Genomic DNA, 19,100 nt, shown 5'->3' with positions numbered 1-19,100 from the left:
TACACTGGTTTAAGTGGATTTAACAATTGACATCAATAGGAGATCATAGCTTTCACCTGGATTCAACTGGTCAGTCTATGTCATGGAAAGAGCAGGTGTTCTTAATGTTTTGTTAACTCAGTGTATATACAGTGCATTCCGAAAGTATTCAGACCCTTAACTTTTTCCACATTTTGTTACGTTACAGCCTGATTCTAAAACTACACACAATACCCCATAATGACAAAGCAAAAACTGTTTTTTAGACAGGTGTGTGCCTTTCCAAATCATGTTCAATCAACTGAATTCACCACAGGTGGACTCCAAACAAATTGTAGAAACATCTCAAGGATGATCAATAGAAACAGGATGCAGCTGAGCTCAATTTCGAGTCTCATAGCAAATATATTAAAAATTACATAAGTATTCAGACCCTTTGTTTTGAGACTCAAAATTTAGTTCACCTGCATCCTGTTTCCATTGATCATCCTTGAGATGTTTCTACAACTTGATTGGAGTCCACCTGTGGTAAATTCAATTGGTTGGACATGATTTTGGAAAGGCACACTCCTGTCTATATAAGGTCACACAGTTGACAGTGCATGTCAGAGCAAAAACCAAGCCATGAGATCAAAATAATTGTCCGTAGAGCCCCGAGACAGGATTGTGTTGAGGCACAGATCTGGGGAAGTGTACCAAAAAATGTATTCAGCTTTGAAGGTCCCCAAGAACACAGTGGCATATATCATTCTTAAATGGAAGAAGTTTAGAACCAAGACTCTTCCTAGAGCTGGCCGCCCAGCCAAACTGAGCAATCGGTGGAGAAGGGCCTTTTCAGGGAAGTGACCAAAAACCCAATGATCACTCTGACAGAGCTCCAGAGTTCCTCTGTAGAGATGGGAGAACTTTCCAGAAGGACAACCATCTTTGCAGCACTCCACCAAGCAGGTCTTTATGGTAGAGTGGCTAGACAGAAGACACTCCTCAGTAATAGGCATATGACAGCTCGCTTGGAGTTTGCCAAAAGGCACCTAAAGAACTCTCGGCCCATGAGAAACAAGATTCTCTGGTCTGATAAAACCATGGTTGAATACTTTGGCCTGAATGCCAAGCGTCACATCTGGAGGAAACCTGGCACCATTTCTACAGTGAAGCATGGTGGTGGCATGATCATGCTGTGGGGATGTTTTTCAGCGGCAGGGACTCAGGGACTAGTCAGGATTGAGGAAAATATGAACAGAGCAAAGTACAGAGAGATCCTTGATGAAACAAAACTGCTTCAGAGCGCTCAGGACATCAGACTTGGGGCGAAGGTTCACCTTCCAATAGGACAACGACCCTAAGCACACAACCAAGACAATGCAGGAGTGGTTTCGGTACAAGTCTCTGAATGTCCTTGAGTGGCCCAGCCAGAGCCCGGACTTGAACCCGATCTAACATCTCTGGAGAGACCTGAAAACAGCTCTGCAGCAACACTCCGCATGCAACCTGACAGAGCTTGAGAGGATCTGCAGAAGAATGGGAGAAACTCGTCAAATACAGGTGTACCAAGCTTGTAGTGTCATACCCAAGAAGTCTCAAGGCTGTAATCGCTGCCAAAGGGCCTTCAACAAAGTACAGAGTAAAGGGTCTGAATACTTATGTAAATGTGATTTTTCCGTAGTTTTTTTTATACATTTGCGAAACTTTCTAAAAACCTGTTTTTGCTTTGTCATTAAGGGGTCTGAATACTTTCCAAATGCACTGTAGTATGTCAGATACAAAGAAAATGCACCCATCCATTGGTCAGCTAACAGTACTGCAATGAAAATCCAATTTATAAACCCAATATTAACTATGTTTTCTGTTGTGATTACTGATTAGGCTAGTATACAGCTGAGGAGTGCAGTTCATATGGTAGGTTAGTTTTTAAAACCCATTCATTACTATAACGCCACACTCTGAGCATTGCAGACTGACAGTGTGCTGCTGTCCGGCAGTTAGCTGCCATTGGTTCAAACAGACTAATCCCTGGTACAGTATGTTTGACATGGATAGAGTTGCTAGAATACATGGTCAAATCCTGATCTGATGTTTTGCCAACGATCATATCGGTGTTACTCATCTACTGCAGCTAATTTGATTCATGAATCTAATGGGACAGCTGGGATGAGGAGGAGGAGGAGGTGGCTAGTTCACCGGAAACACACAGATGTATCATGTCTCTTCAGCTTTATCCAGTTATTCACTACAGTTGAGATCCAATAAGCAGTCCAGTAGAATTAGCAAATGATGTTATGAATTCAACCGTGTATCAAGTATATCAATTACCCCAAGTGACTTTACTTACACACTTAACTTGTGTGTGTGCTGTCACCTCTTATACAGCATGATTTCCTAAAAGGACTTTACATTTCAAATAGATTTTTAAATGCTGTTGTTAGCAGTGGGTTGAAATCATGTTGAATTGGACTGGGTGGGTGCCATTGCAGTGCCCTCTACTGGGAGTTCTACCCCTGCACCACACTGCATGTTGGTGTCTGTTTGTAATGTTCTCCTCAAGATGGCAGTGTTACCCCTACTGCTTTTCAGCAGATCTGAACTGTCACATGTCTCAGATACAGTTAAAACACAAGAAAACACAGAGGGAAATCACTTTGATGCATGTCGTATTGAGAGAAGTATTTTCTATTTAAAATTCAATTAAATATTCCTTATGATTTGGAAATATTTCAGTATATTGATACTCGCAATATACCCATGAATTGTCTACATTATTGAAATATTTCATTAGAAATGACAAATTCATCATATCGTATGTTGACGTCCCAAATGGTGATGTTGGTGAGACTGAGGTAAAACAAGGAGAGACAACTGTTCATTTACACTGCAGCCTTTGTTCATTCGTCGAAAAGGAGGATGGAGACCAAACTTCCAACCCCCCATTACCCAGCATTCCTTCTCTGACCTCTGACCCGCAGGGCACTCAGAATCTTAACCCAGGGGTTATGACCCTGCACCCTTACTTGCGACCTTTTGAACATTTGACGCACTCTAGTCAAAAAGTTAAACAGTTTGTCTCCCTGGAATGGCTGACCTCTCATCCCCTTGTCCGGTGAAGGTATGTGAGCACGCTGACCCCTTGCGACCTTTCATTAGCTCTTCTTTTTATTACCCTGCTTCCTCACAGCTGCCTCTTCAGCATGTCGGGGGGGGGGTAGAGGGAGAGAGAGCAGGGGAAAGCCTAAAATAGCAAGGTAAGGAGAGAGAGGGATGAAAAAGAAGCAGGGAGATATAGCAAACAGGGAAGATAGATTGGCATTCTGTTTTGCGTTGACTGAGAACGTCCCCTTTAAATAGGTTCACTGTCCTTGATGCTTGACCTCCATATCTGATCTCCGTTCTCCTTGGGAGTTGTAGTTCAGATGACTTATGTAGGACAGATCCCATATCAAACATAGCCCCAGTTCAAGATAAGCTTTTGTTAGAGTGGGGACTATTTATGGTGACTTTTTACGGTATGAGTGATATTGGAGTTGACCATTTGAATGTTACAGCTAAAGGTCGTTGCTCCATGTATGAATAAGGTAATTGGATGTTGTACTCTGTTGTTATTATGAGGTTATAGGTGGATGTGAATGCCTTCCCCAACAGTTGTAATTCAGTGTTTTGCTTGTTTTGTTCCCATTTTGTTAGAAATATAGTTATATTCGCTATGGCAGCGGTATAAGAAGCACCTTCACTTGTTCTGAACATTGTGATCACAGTATTTTGACTTTCTAGTTCTACAAACACATTTCTGTTCTCTATTGTTTTACACAAACAAGGACAGCTTGACCTTCAGCCATTCCCATGTCAGACAGTACTGCGACATCCAGCGCGATGAGACAACTGAATGTATTTCACTAAAACCTCTCGCAGCTAAACCTGACCTGTGGTTAGGATGGCGCATTCACATCTGGAAGGTGGCGTGTCTTGTTAATTGTCACTTGACGTGAGACAAGGTTGACAATCACGTGTGTCAGAGATGTGTGTGTATGTGCACGCACACGTGTGTGTATGTGTTAAAGCATATACACAAGCATGCATGCGTGTGTATGTTTGTGTGTCATGTGGGGTGTTTATCAGCAGCTTTTGTAGCTAAGTAAGATCAGGCTGACATTGCCTCCATTCAATGCCATGCCACAGGGCACGTGGGTGGCACAATCTATGTCATTTCCATCTGAAATGTCACTCACAGTCGACCCGTTACCATTTCCTTGACTCTGTCCTAAGGGCCACATTCACCCTCCAACCTTACAGTAATGAAGTAAAAGAGAGGACAGCCTTACTTAGTTTCATTGAGGCGAGGCACCACAGTCTGAAATGACATTTTTGCATCAACTTATGAATTTAGATTTTTGCGGGTATTTTGGTCCTTTATTATTAGTATCTAAAAATGTAAATGTCAAAAACTTGATGTAAATGTTGATTTTCTTATGTTTATCCTACTACTGTCATATAAATGTAATTAATTTTAACACATTCAAATGGACATATCCATAATAACTATGCTCACTACATGTACACTGAACAAAAATATAAATGCAACATGTAAAGTGTTGGTCCAATGTTTCATGAGCTGAAATAAAAGCTCCCAGACATTTTCCATACGCACAAAAATATTATTATCTGTTTACATACCTGTTAGTGAGCTTTTCTCCTTTACCAAGATAATCCATCCACCTGACAGGTGTGGCATATCAAGAAGCTGATTAAACAGTATGATCTTTACATAGGTGTACCTTGTGCTGGGGGACAATAAAAGGCCACTTCAAATGGTGTTTTGTCACACAACACAATGGCATAGATGTCTCAAGTTTTGAGGGAGCGTGCAATTGGCACGCTGACTGCAGGAATGTCCACCAGAGCTATTGCCAGAGAATTGAATGTTCATTTCTGTACCATAAGCTGCCTCCAACGTTGTTTTAGAGAATTGGGCAGTACGTCCAACCGGCCTCACAACTGCAGACCATGTGTAACCACGTCAGCCCAGGACCTCCACATCCGGCTTCTTCACCTGCGAGATCGTCTGAGATGGGGTGGTGGGATGCTGAGGAGTATTTCTGATTGGCTGGGCCTTGCTCCAAGGTGGGTGGGAATGGCTGCTAAGTGGGTCGCTGCACCCCTGCCCAGTCATGTGAAATCCATAGATTAAGACCTAATGAATTTATTTAAATTGACTGATTTCCTTATATGAACTGTAACTCAGTAAAATATTTGAAATAGTTGAGTGTTGCTTTTTATATTTTTGTTCAGTCTAATCATACAGAATGTAAAAGCCCATTTCATAGAGAATGCTACAAACTAGACTATATGTAGTAACTTACCTTATAGAGATTGGGTCTAAATAGGCATTTGGCGATTAGTAGCCTAAATTCATTGTACTTCTCTTTAACTGCCATTTCCCAAAAATCAGACACTTCCCACAGCCAACTAATTTATCTCAGCTTCATAAGCATCTGCATTCACCAAATTGTGTGAGTTATCCTTAGATATATTTTCCAGACATGTATCGAGGGAATTGTTGATATGTTGTCAAAATTTGATTATAGATAATATTTTCTTTGGAAATATGCGCCAAAGATGCAGCTTTAGTATTTTACAGATAGAAAGATGAAAAAAGTATATATCCACATTCTGCTCTATATAAGTCCGTTCCTGGAGTCTCTTAACAAAATTAAACCAAAATCTATAGGTTGACTTTATCCAGTGTCCAGAAAAATGTATTTGTGGTATGTGCAATTATGTGCATATTTAAGGAGATATTGCCTCAATATTTCAGAAAAGTTGTAGTACAAATAAGTATCATATTGGTGTGTATATTCAACTAGTCATTGTGATATGATTAAGGGGGAAAAAATACTCTATTAGGGTGTGGTGCCCCGCCTTATTAAGCTAGTTTATTTGCTTTGCATATTTTACTGTGACACCTAAGGACATTAAAGACATTGCATGCATGCATTCAAGATAAATGCATGCATGCATTTGTGTGTGCCAATGTGTGCCTGCCTGCTTCAGTGTGTGTGCATGCCTGAGTGTGTGTGCATGTTGATGTGTGCTCACCAGTTTTCATGATGGCTCCACTGTGACCTTTGATCCCGCATGACCCTGGGGTCGTGTGGTGCCCTTTCATTCCCAGAGATGTGGCGACAGCCAGGCTAATTACACACAGTGGGCCTGGGAGGACTGTAAAACTACTAATGTCCAGGATGACAAAGCACCTTAGTGTCTAGTGTTCTGTTAGTGGTGTTCTTGTTGCCTTCATTATTTATTAATGAATACCTCCGTATGTGTGTGTGTGCGTAACTAAAAGCATAACATCTAATATTTATAAAAAATGACACATTAAAATCCATCATTTTAACTCACTAGAAAATTATCACAAGCTGTCAAGTTGGATTTGTTTTGGGATCACCATGTAGGAGGGGGAATGGCTGGGTATTGATGTTTTTGTAATTATCACTGTAAGCCAGGCTAAATATAATGCTCTGTCAATGTCCTCACTTTCACACACAGTATGCCAATGAATGGTTTGGGATCAGCAGACATTTTTCTTTTAATGGCATATTATGAGATGTTCCTGGAGAATAATTAAAAAACAGTGTTTATTGATGCTCACCACTGTATCTTCTGTCATAGATTTAAACAAATGTTTTTAAAAAAACACCTCCTTACTATGTCTAAAAATAGAGAATGAAAGTAGTCAAAAAACAAACAAAAAACGATTTATAATCGGTTTGTGACCCATTTCAGACCCCCATTGTAAGCCCCATTGTTTGGAATAATAAAATAACATATTTCCCCCGGCGTGTAAATATCTACAAAGCCTCAATCACTGACAAAGGGGTTTGTTATTATGGGACCGGGAGGAAATTAGGAGTACAAGGCACAAGCGTACGGCACCCAATTCCCTCCAAAAGTGATGTTTGTTGTGCCACGGATGTGATCCCAGTTCTAATTTTGAGAGTCCCACCCATGTGTGTCATGTTGTCGTAGTGCTGCCTCCCTGCTTATCTCTCTCCAGAAGAGGAACATTGTCATTGTCACCATGTATGTTTTAATAGGATAGCAAAATAAACCTGTTTTCTGGTTTGCAATTACTCATTCTTCTGGCCTGGTGTAAATTAGGAAAAGCTGCATAAAAGAGGCTTTGTAAACAGGGTCTCAAATTAAGGGGTTGCTTCCCTTGTATTACTGTGACATACAGTATATACAGCCTTGCCTCTGCTCAGGCTCTGTCGATTACCCCAACCCCCACGGGCCACTCACTCTTCCAGAGCAGGCAGCAATGCTTTTAGCTAGCCACTTTCTATCTTGCCAGTCAGTCCTACTACCAATCACTTCCCTGTGGGTCTCTCTGAACAGTCTCTACAACCAGCACCATCTCCTTTCAGTTATCTGAGCTAGTGAAAGAGTATATTCTGTATATGTTCTGTTGGGTCTAATGAATTAGCTGCCTGACTGTTTTCTATGTGGAGGCTATATGGTTTGTTGTCATGACTTGACAAGCCCTTCCTATCCACTCCATCGCGAACCACATGACACAGGAAACTCTTAATGATCTTAGTTGTCACAGCACTGACTGACCAAACTATTCATACTGTAGAATGGGATTATGAAATAATATCACTGGTTAGTTCATTGCTCTCTGGACTTTGAATACACGATGGATGTGGTATGTTAATTGTATCATCTCCTATGTTTATTTATCACGTTGGTGTAGTACAGTGAACCAATCATGTTTGCTATCCAAAGGGCCATGGTCATTGTATTATAAGGTGCAAAGCGTCACTTGTTTTTATTGCTATAGAAGGCTGAGGATTTTTATTGCATTATAGGCGGAGCACATCCAAAGGCCGCAGGGGGGTGGGAGTGAGGGGAAAGGTGATGGCCCCGTCGGTTGTGATGCTGGCTGACATCTTCCTCAGCTCAGAGGTGTTACAGCCAACAAATAGCAGGCCTGTCTGCTGTAAGCCTGTATGCCACCCAGGGGCCCTGGCCCCAGCCTCTGACCCCACCACCTGACGCTTCACACTGTGACAGCACAGAGCCACCCCCTTCCAGACCCTCCTGACTCCAGGGGCTCACTCAGCCACAGACCCACAATGCACCAGGAGCAGTCATGGCGGATATGGAGCGGTAAAGTCCTTATTTTGCTTAAGGTTTAATGAAAGGTCAGGAGGCATTATCACCGGGAGAATTACTCAACCTACTGTGTTCCTCCTCACCAAGCCAATAACAGAAAAACAAACTTGTGGAAGGAGGGGAGAAATAGAGGTGGGGGTTGGAACAGGTGGAGAGGTTGAAGAAATCTATAGATATGGGGGGTGAGAGAGTAATGATTAGGGGATGGGTGCTTGGGACTGTCAGGGTAAAAGGGGGGGGGGGGGAAGCTGAGGGGAAAGAGAGGGGAAGGGGGGTAATTTAAGACATCTTGCCCTTGCAGCACCTCATCACATTCAGAGTTTTTTATCCATGCTTCCTGGACTTCCACTGGCTTTTCCGCTTCAGTTGGCTCACAGCAGACAATGTGATCGGTGTGTCCCTGCCTGCCTGAGCTGTGCATTGGGGAATGGAATGAAGAGTGTTCCGGTCTTTAGTTAAAATGTCAATTGTGCATGAACCTCCTCAAGGTCAACACCTTAATGAGAATCCTCCAGGGACCACAGTAATTATCGAGTAACAATGCAACGCAAGGCCAGGGAGAAAAAAATGTGATTATTCGAATCAAATCAAATTGTATTTGTCACATGCATTGTATACTACAGGTGTAGACCAACAGTGAAATGCTTACTTACCTAACAATGCAGAGAGAAAAAAATATATATAATATAAATGTTTTTTATACACTGAGTGTACAAAACATTGAGGACACCCCCCCACCAATGATTCCCACAGTTGTGTCAAGTTGGCTGGATGTCCCTTGAGTGGTGGACCATTTTTTATCTTATTTTTTATTTTACCTTTATTTAACTAGGCAAGTCAATTAAGAACACATTCTTATTTTCAATGATGGCCTAGGAACAGTGGGTTAACTGCCTTGTTCAGCGGCAGAATGACAGATTTTTACCTTGTCAGCTCGGGGATTCGATCTTGCCTTTCGGTTACAAGTCCAACGCTCTAACCACTAGGCTACTTGCCGCCCCATTCTTGATACACAGGAGAGACTGTTGAGCATGAAAAACACAGCAGCGTTGCAGTTCTTGAACCAAACTGGTGCACCTTGTCTTTCCCATTCACCCTTGGCACACATATACAATCCATGTCTCAATTATCTCAAGGCTTAAAAATCATTCTTTAACCTGTCTCCTCCCCTTCATCTATACTGATTGAAGTGGATTTAACAAGTGACAAAAAGGAATCATAGCTTTCACCTGGATTCACCTGGTCAGTCTATGTTAGGGTTCCCCAACTGGCAGCCCACGGGCCATGTTATTGTTGGACATAAAAGACTGTAAAAACACCATGAGATCAGCTCCAAGTGATTTTAATTTTGGAAATCTGTTCCCAAGTATTCCCACACATAATAGAGAGACACGAGATCGTATTCAAATGTAACAAGTTGTCACGGTCTTGTAAATGAGCGGACCAAGGCGCAGCGTGAGTATAGTTCCACATATTTATTTAAGTGAAACTAACAAAACAAAATAACTAACAAAGACCTTTAGGACGTAGTGCCCAAACACACTAACAAACAATCAATATCCCACAAAACACAGGTGGGGAAATAGCTACCTAAATATGATCCCCAATCAGAGGCAACGATAAACAGCTGCCTCTAATTGGGAACCACATTAGCACCAACATAGAAATAAATATACTAGATCACCCCATAGTCACGCCCTGACCTACTACACCATAGAGAAACAAGGGCTCTCTATGGTCAGGGTGTGACACAAGGCTTGAAATGATTATGTTTTAGTCAAATATTATACAGTGGGGAGAACAAGTATTTGATACACTGCCGATTTTGCAGGTTTTCCTACTTACAAAGCATGTAGAGATAAAATGCAAATGAATTACTTAAAAATCATACAATGTGATTTTCTGGATTTTTGTTTTAGATTCCGTCTCTCACAGTTGAAGTGTACCTATGATAAAAATGACAGACCTCTACATGCTTTGTAAGTAGGAAAACCTGCAAAATCGGCAGTGTATCAAATACTTGTTCTCCCCACTGTATCTGTTTGGGATTCTTGCGGTCAAATGCAGTCTACAAATTATTTGTAATTATGTTCTGGGCCCCTGACCATCACTCAAGAAAAAATTGTCCCGTGGCTGAATCCAGTTGATGATCCCTGGTCTATGTCATAGAAGGAGCAGGTGTTCAGGGGTGCGTGCTCAGTCCCCTACTGTACTCCCTGTTCACTCATGACTGCACGGCCAGGCATAACTCCAACACCATCATTAAGTTTGCCGATGACACAACAGTGGTAGGCCTGATCACCGACAACGATGAGACAGCCTATAGGGAGGAGGTCAGAGACCTGACCGTGTGGTGCAAGGACAACAACCTCTCCCTCACCGTGACCAAGACAAAGGAGATGATTGTGGACTACAGGAAAAGGAGGACCGAGCACGCCCCCATTCTCATCGACGGGGCTGCAGTGGAGCAGGTTGAGAGCTTCAAGTTCCTTGGCGTCCACATCACCAACAAACTAACATGGTCCAAGCACACCAAGACAGTTGTGAAGAGGGCACGACAAAACCTATTCCCCCTCAGGAGACTGAAAATATTTGGCATGGGTCCTCAGATCTTCTAAAGGTTTTACAGCTACACCATCGAGAGCATCCTGACGGCTTGCATCACTGCCTGGTATGGCAACTCCTCGGCCTCCGACTGCAAGACACTACAGAGGGTAGTGCGAACGGCCCAGTACATTACCGGCGCCAAGCTTCCTGCCATCCAGGACCTCTATACCAGGCGGTGTCAGAGGAAGGCCCTAAAAATTGTCAGACTCCAGCCACCCTAGTCATAGATTGTTCTCTCTGCTACCGCACGGCAAGCGGTACCGGAGCGCCAAGTCTAGATCCAAGAGGCTTCTAAACAGCTTCTACCCCCAAGCCATAAGACTCCTGAACAGCTAATCAAATGGCTACCCAGACTGCATTGCAACCCTCCCCCCTCTTCTACGCTGCTGCTACTCTCTGTTATTATATATCCCTCTAGTGGTGCGGGGGCTGTGCTTTGGCAAAGTGGGTGGGGTTATATCCTTCCTGTTTGGCCCTGTCCGGGGGTATCATCGGATGGGGCCACAGTGTCTCCTGACCCCTCCTGTCTCAGCCTCCAGTATTTATGCTGCAGTAGTTTGTGTCGGGGGGCTAGGGCCAGTTGGTTATATCTGGAGTACTTCTCCTGTCTTATCCAGTGTCCTGTGTGAATTTAAGTATGCTCTCTCTAATTCTCTCCTCTCTTTCTTTCTCTCTCTCGGAGGAACTGAGCCCTAGGACCATACGTCAGGACTACCGGGCATGATGACTCCTTGCTGTCCCCAGTCCACCTGGCCTTGCTGCTGTCCCAGTTTCAACTGTTCTGCCTGTGGTTATGGAACCCCTACCTGTCCCAGACCTGCTGTTTTCAACTCTTAATTATCGGCTATGAAAAGCCAACTGACATTTATTCCTGATTTATTATTTGACCATGCTTGTCATTTATGAACATTTTGAACATCTTGGCCATGTTCTGTTATAATCTCCACCCGGCACAGCCAGAAGAGGACTGGCCACCCCTCATAGCCTGGCTCCTCTCTAGGTTTCTTCCTAGGTTTTGGCCTTTCTAGGGAGTTTTTCCTAGCCACCGTGCTTCTACACCTGCATTGCTTGCTGTTTGGGATTTTAGGCTGGGTTTCTGTACAGCACATCGAGATATTAGCTGATGTACGAAGGGCTATATAAAATAAACTTGATTGATTGATTGATTATCTATTCATAGTCACTTTACTAACTCTACCTACATGTACATATTACCTCAATTACCTTGACACCAGTGCCCCCGCACATTGACTCTGTACCGGTACCCCCTGTATATAGTCCCGCTATTGTTATTTACTGCTGCTCTTTAACTATTTGTTATTCTTATCTCATACTTTTTTTGTTGGTATTTTCTTAAAACTGCATTGTTGGTTAAGGGCATGTAAGTAAGCATTTCACTGTAAGGTCTACACCTGTTGTATTCGGCGCATGTGACAAATAACATTTGATTTGATTTGTTCTTAATGTTTTGTACACTCAGTGTCTACACGGGGTACCAGTACCGAGTCAATGTGCAGGGGTATGAGGTAATTGATGTAGATATGTACATATAGGTAGGGACAAAGTGACTAGGCAACAGGATAGACAATAAACAGTAACAGCAGTGCATATGGTGATTTCAAAAGAGGGTCAATGCAGATAGTCTGGGTAGCTATTGGTTAACTAACTATTTAGCAATCTTATGGCTTGGGGGTAGAAGCTGTTCTGGGTCCTGTTGGTTCCAGACTTGGTGCAATTTTTAGGGCCTTCCTCTGACACCGCTGGGTATAGAGGTCCTGGATGGCATGGAGCTTGGCCCCTCTTTAGCGCTTTGTGGTCGAATGCCAAGCAGTTGCCATACCTAGCGGTGATGCAGCCAGGCAAGATACTCTCAATGGTGCAGCTGTATAACTTTTTGAGGATCTGAGCGCCCATGCTGAATCTTTTCAGCATCCTGAGGCGGAAGAGGCATTGCCATGCCGTCTTCACAAATGTGTTGGTGTGTGTGGACCATGATAATTCCTTGGTGATGTAGACACCGAGAAACTTGAAGCTCTTGACTTGCTCCACTACGCCCCATCAATGTCGATGGGGGCGTGCTCGGCCCTCCGTTTTCTGTAGTCCATGATCAGCTCCTTTGTATTGCTGACATTGAAGGAGAGGTTGTTGTCCTGGCACCACACTGCCAGGTCTCTGACCTCCTCCCTGTAGGCTGTCTCATCATCGTCGGTGATCAGGCCTACCACCGTCTTGCCGTCTGCAAACTTAATGATGGTGTTGGAGTTGTGCGTAGCCAAGCAGTTGTGGGTGAAAAGGGAGTACAGGAGGGGATTAAGCAAGCACCCCTGAGGTGCACCCGTGTTTAGGGTCAGCGTGAGAGGTGTTGTTGCCTACCCTCCCCAACTGGGGGTGCGCCGTCAGGAAGTCAAGGATCCAGTTGCAGAGGGAGGTGTTTAATACCAGGGTCCTTATCTTAGTGATGAGATGGAGGGCACTATGGTGTTCCTTTTGTCCAGGTGGGAAAGGGCAGTGTGGAGTGCAATAGAAATTGTGTCATCTGTGGATCTGTTGGGGCAGTATGCAAATTGGAGTGGGTCCAAGGTGAATGGGATGATGGTGTTGATGTGAGCCATGACCAGCCTTTCAAAGCATTTCATGGCTACAGATGTGAGTGCTACGGGGCAATAGTCATTTAGACAGGCTACCTTGGCGTTCTTGGGCACAGGGATTATTGTGGTCTGCTTGAAACATGTAGGTATTACTGACTGGATCAGGGAGAGGTTGAAAATGTCAGTGAAAACACTTGCCAGCTAGTCAGAGCATACTCTGAGTACGCGTCCTGGTAATCAGTCTGGCCCTGCGGCCTTGTGAATGTTCATCTGTTTAAAGATCTTACTCACATCGTCTACGGAAAGCGTGATCACACAGTCGTCCGGAACAGCTGGTGCTTTCATGTATGGTGCAGTGTTGCTAGCCTCGAAGCGTGCATAGAAGGTAGTTATCTAGCCTTTAACTCAGTGCTGATGTTGCCTGTAATCCATGGCTTCTGGTTGGGATATGTACGTACGGTCACTGTGGAGATGATGTCATCGATTCCCTTATTAATGCCATCAACTGAGTCCCAGAAAATATTCCAGTCTGTGTAGTTTAGCATCCACTTCATCAGACCACATCCCTATTGAGTGCGTCACTGGTACTTCCTATTTGAGATTTTGCTTGTAAGCAGGAAAGAAGGATAGAGTTAGGGTCAGATTTGCCAAATTGAGGGCGAGGGAATGCTGTGTCTGCATCTCTATGTGTGGAGTAAGGTGATCCAGAGTTTTTTGAGCTTCTAGTTGCACAGGTTACATGTTGGTAGAAATGAGAAAAAACGGATTTCAGTGTTCCTGCATCAAAGTCACCGGTCACTAGGAGCGCCACCTCTACGTTAGCATTTTCTTGTTTGCTTATGGCCCTATACAGCTTGTTGAGTGCTGTCAGTGCCAGCATCGGTTTGTGGTGGTCAACAGACAGCTATGAAAAATATAGATGAAAACTCTTGCTAAATAGTATGATTCTATTTCCCCAAATACTTTCCAGCCTACTCCTTCCTATGTGGTTAATTGCAAATTGCAATGTCAGATGCCCATTGCCAGTCAATCTCAGGAGTAGTTCATTTAGATTAAACTGCTATGGACAATAAACTGCTGTGGTGCTTCACATTTCTCATGTTTAACGGAATGGTGATATAGAGTATAGAGTTAATTGAAATGTATTCCAGGTGACTACCTCATGAAGCTGGTTGAGAGAATGCCAAGAATGTGCAAAGCTGTCATCAAGGCAAAGGGTGGCTACTTTGAAGAATCTAAAATCTAAAATATATTTTGATTTGTTTAACACTTTTTGGGTTACTACATGATTCCATATGTGATATTTCATAGTTTTGATATCTTCACTATTATTCTACAATGTACAAAATAGTACAAATAAAGAAAAATCCTTGAATGAGTAGGTGTGTTCAACCTTTTGACTGGTACTGTACCTTCACACAAAGGTGACATAATGCTATTGGAGAATTCAGCCTAGATAGATAGCTCCCAACAAGCTAACAGCAGGTTTGCTAACCTGAATCAACAGATTCCATGACTGTTGCTATAACCTGTTATTGATGACATGCCACCAGCTTTACCAACAGATTGTATTATTTGAGTAACGGTGTCTGTGTGTGAATGGTACAGAGGGGGAGCTGAGGATGGAGATTGATCAGTGCTGAGACAGTGGCCGTGCCTTTCGTCGTGTGTTTCTGATTTTTAAGGTCACCCCTGGCAGCGCCAAAAGGGCACATACATTTTAGGGCCCTCATGAGGAGCAACATGTTTTCTCCTCAATCACTCAGCCCCCCTCCACCCCCCACCGAGCAGAGAGAGCTGCTTTCATCAACCCATCTGCAAAGCATTCCTTCCTGATTTGTGTAAAGAATGAAAATGAAAATAAAGACAAAAGGAGATACAATTTATTTGCCACAACTTATGTGAACAGATGAAGCTGAAAAGAGGACTTGTTTTATCTTGTCATGGCCCTGCCTACGCTGTGCTCACTGCCTGCCTGTGTTAGTAATACAAGAAAAGCAAAGCAATTGAACTGCTGTACACCCTTCTGTGTTCAGACGTTCATATGTTTCATTATGTTACGTCTCGCCTATAAACAGGAGGGTGTTTTGTAGATTTTATTTACAGTAAGAAGATGAATCATGCATAGTGCATAGATCTATAAATCACATGCTAACAGGGCTCAGTATTGTTCAGTCCTGGTATGACAATGAGCACTGACATTTAGGCTCCAGCCTGCGTGTTGCTGGGAGAGGATAAATTGTCTTTAAGTTGGCATTGGCCTGCTGCTGACCTGTCCTCCTTTCAAAGGGGGCTGTGTAGGAAACAGCTAAACACCCTGACTAGGCATGCTGTGTTGGAAACCAGCACAAGGACAAAAACAATGAGCTGTTCATCCCGAGACAGCTTCAGGGAACAGCAGTGAGTGGGAGGAGAGTGAAAAGATAACATCACAAAAAAACACAGAGACGAGGAGGAGAACGAAGGAGGAGGAGGAGAACGAGGGAGGAGGAGGAGAGAATGGGCAAGCAGGGATCAGGGTGACCCTGCGCAAGCCACTCGGGAACATGTTCTGCTGAAGCTGGAGAAAAGCCTTAACAAAACTACGCCAATGAGTAATCTCACCACCACCGTCACAAACCCTGGGAGTCGGCCTTGATGCCGACCGACCTCTCTCCACAGAACACGTTGCTCTCCCAGTCCCACAACACAGAAGAATGAGATGACTCTGACTCTGAGGAACCATGTGGTCAAAAAGCTCATTAAAGCAGCAGCAGCAGCTCCATCCTGACCTGACAGCAGTCAGTGGGATTAGAGAGACAGGGCTTCCTGTGATGTCCACCTGCCCTCTCATAAAGGCCCCATTAGGACCATGTGAAGAGAGGCAGGAAGGAACATTCGGACAACCACGATCAAAGACGCACTGTCTGTCTGTCACACCTGTGATGACAGGCTGGTTTAGAGGGTCACTAGATGACTAAGCTACCATGTGATGTTTACACCAGGGTTGGGGTCAATTCCACTTCAGTGAGGAACATTGATATTTTTGCTTACTTCCTGAATTGACTGAATTAGAAGGGAATTGACCCTAACCCTGGTTTCCATTGGTCGCTTTGAAGTTAATTCCAAATTCGACGTCATATCAGCCCTTGCATTGTATTCGCTCAGTTGATGGCATTTTATTGGCACTGTCTGTTTAGATACTGTATATGAAACAAGATTAACGGTGAGATCATGTGTGTTGTTGTTGTTGTTGTTCCATAGGATCCATGGATAGTCCCAACCCATCTAGTGTTTAAATCCATCTAATTGAGATTTAATGCCAAAGCCATCTATCCTCCCTCCTCCCCTGGCCCCTTGTAAACACTGCTGATGTCTCCCTCAAGTCCTTTGTTAGTACAGCAGTGGTTCAGGGTATACAGTCATTTGCATTTTACACTTGTTAAACAAATACCCACCCATGGGTCACCCTTCTACCACCCACTGTGACCCTGCACACATTACTAGCCATCCATGTCACCTAAAGATAAAACCAGTCACATGGTGGTACTGTAACACATACTACAAGAAGGAATACACTCAAAACCAACATTTTTACTTTAAATAGCCAAAGGATTTAATTAGATATAGTCTATGGCACGTGTCAAACTCTTTCCACGGAGGGCCAAGTGTCTGTGGGTTTTCACTCCTCCCTTGTACTTGATTGATTAATTAAGGTCACTAATTAGTAAATAACTCCCCTTACCTAGTAGTCTAGGTCTTAATTGAAAGGAAAAACTAAAACCTGAAGACACTAGGCCCTCCATGGAATAAGTTTGACATCCCTGGTCTAAGAGGAGAAATATACCGCTAAAGTACTGAATGAACACAGATCACTCCTCCATAGTATCATGGATGTACCAGGGACCATTGAACTGAGTGTGATGAGACATTTTATGGGGAGCCATTTTGTTTAATTTGTCAAATGGCTCTCTGAACCATTTTGCAGACGGTAGGGCCATAAAAAAAAACGTTTCACTATTGAACAGTACGTACGGACCAGATGCAGCATAGATTGTCTCATGTACATTAGCTGATGATGATAGTAGGGGAGTGGGAAAGGAGAGGAGAAGAGAAGGGCAGTTGTCTAGCACCACAGCCTCTTGACATTATAGGAGATCGGTGCACTAGTATACTATAGAGAAGCCTGTCGTATCGGGGTGTTTGATGTGTTCGACTGGAGATCAATAACAGTCACCAGGCAGTGGAGCAAGTAGACTTGTGTGCTGCAGTGTGCTCTGGGAGTTTCCTCTGGGGAGGAGTAGGTCACAGGGGTGTGTTGCGCAGGGCTGCTTGTGTTGTTTAGGATGGAAGGACAGGCAAGTAGGGTTTTGTGTGTTTGTGTTGCAGCTGCTGATGCGTGAAATGGAACTCAGGTAGCCAAGCGGGCCTGAGGCCTTCCTTTTTTCTTCCGTCCACTGATTACTTTACTCCATAGATTTCTTTTCTCCTCTCCTCCAGTGATCTGGGACAGAGGAGAGATGGGGGAGAGGGAGAGGGTTGCAGAGAGAGAGATTGATTGACCTGCATGGTTCTGGAGTTTAACGATTGACAGCAGAACCTTGAGCTACATATGCTCCCTCTTAGTGTGACAGCTAGACTTTATGACCAACATCCTGCTTCTACCAGTAGCTTTGTTTCACAAATGCCTTCAAATGATGTGTTCCTAGCCAAACAAATTGAGACGCTAGTAAAATAGGAGATTACCCATAGGTATCATTTTGAATAGCGCATTCAGAATAAATATCTAATAAGTTCCCTTATTATTACAATAATATGCTATTTCACATAATGGTTGTATGCATGGTGTGTGTTTTGTTTAATTTCCCATGCTCTTATCAAGGTCTAGTGACCTGACAGAGCAACAGTTGAAGTTGGAAGTTTACATACACTTAGGATGGTGTCATTAACTTGTTTTTCAACCACTCCACAAATTTCTTGTTAACAAACTATAGTTTTGGCAAGTTGGTTAGGACATCTACTAATTTTTCCAACAATTGTTTACAGACAGATTATTTCACTTATATTTCACTGTATCACAAATCCAGTGGGTCAGAAGTTTACATATACTAAGTTGACTGTGCCTTTAAACAGCTTGGAAAATTCCAGAAAATTATGTCATGGCTTTAGAAGCTTCTGATAGGCTAATTGACATCAGTTGAGTCAATTGGAGGTGTACCTGTGGATGTATTTCAAGGCCTACCTTCAAACTCACTACCTCTTTGCCTTACATCATGGGAAAATCAAAAGAAATCAGCCAAAACCTCAGAAAAAAATTGTAGACCTCCACAAGTCTGATTCATTGTTGGGAGCAATTTCCAAATGCCTGAAGGTACCACGTTCATCTGTACAAACAATAGTACGCAAGTATAGTACGCATCATACCGCTCAGGAGATGAACGTACTTTGGTGTGAAAAGTGCAAATCAATCCCAGAACAACAGCAAAGGACCTTGTGAAGATGCTGGAGGAAACCGGTACAAACGTATCTATATCCACAGTAAAACGAGTCCTATATCGACATAACCTGAAAGGCTGCTCAGCAAGGAAGAAGCCACTGCTCAAAAACCGCCATAAAAAAGCCAGACTATGGTTTGCAACTGCACATGGGGACAAAGATTGTACTTTTTGGAGAAATGTCCTCTGGTCTGATGAAACAAAAATATAACTTTTTTGGCCATAATGACCATTGTTATGTTTGGAGGAAAAAGGGGGAGGCTTGCAAGCCAAAAAACACCATCCC

The sequence above is a fragment of the Salvelinus namaycush genome, chromosome 12 (genome assembly GCF_016432855.1).
Source record: "Salvelinus namaycush isolate Seneca chromosome 12, SaNama_1.0, whole genome shotgun sequence".
Taxonomy (NCBI): Eukaryota; Metazoa; Chordata; class Actinopteri; order Salmoniformes; family Salmonidae; genus Salvelinus; species Salvelinus namaycush.
Note: the sequence above shows the minus strand (reverse complement) of the source record.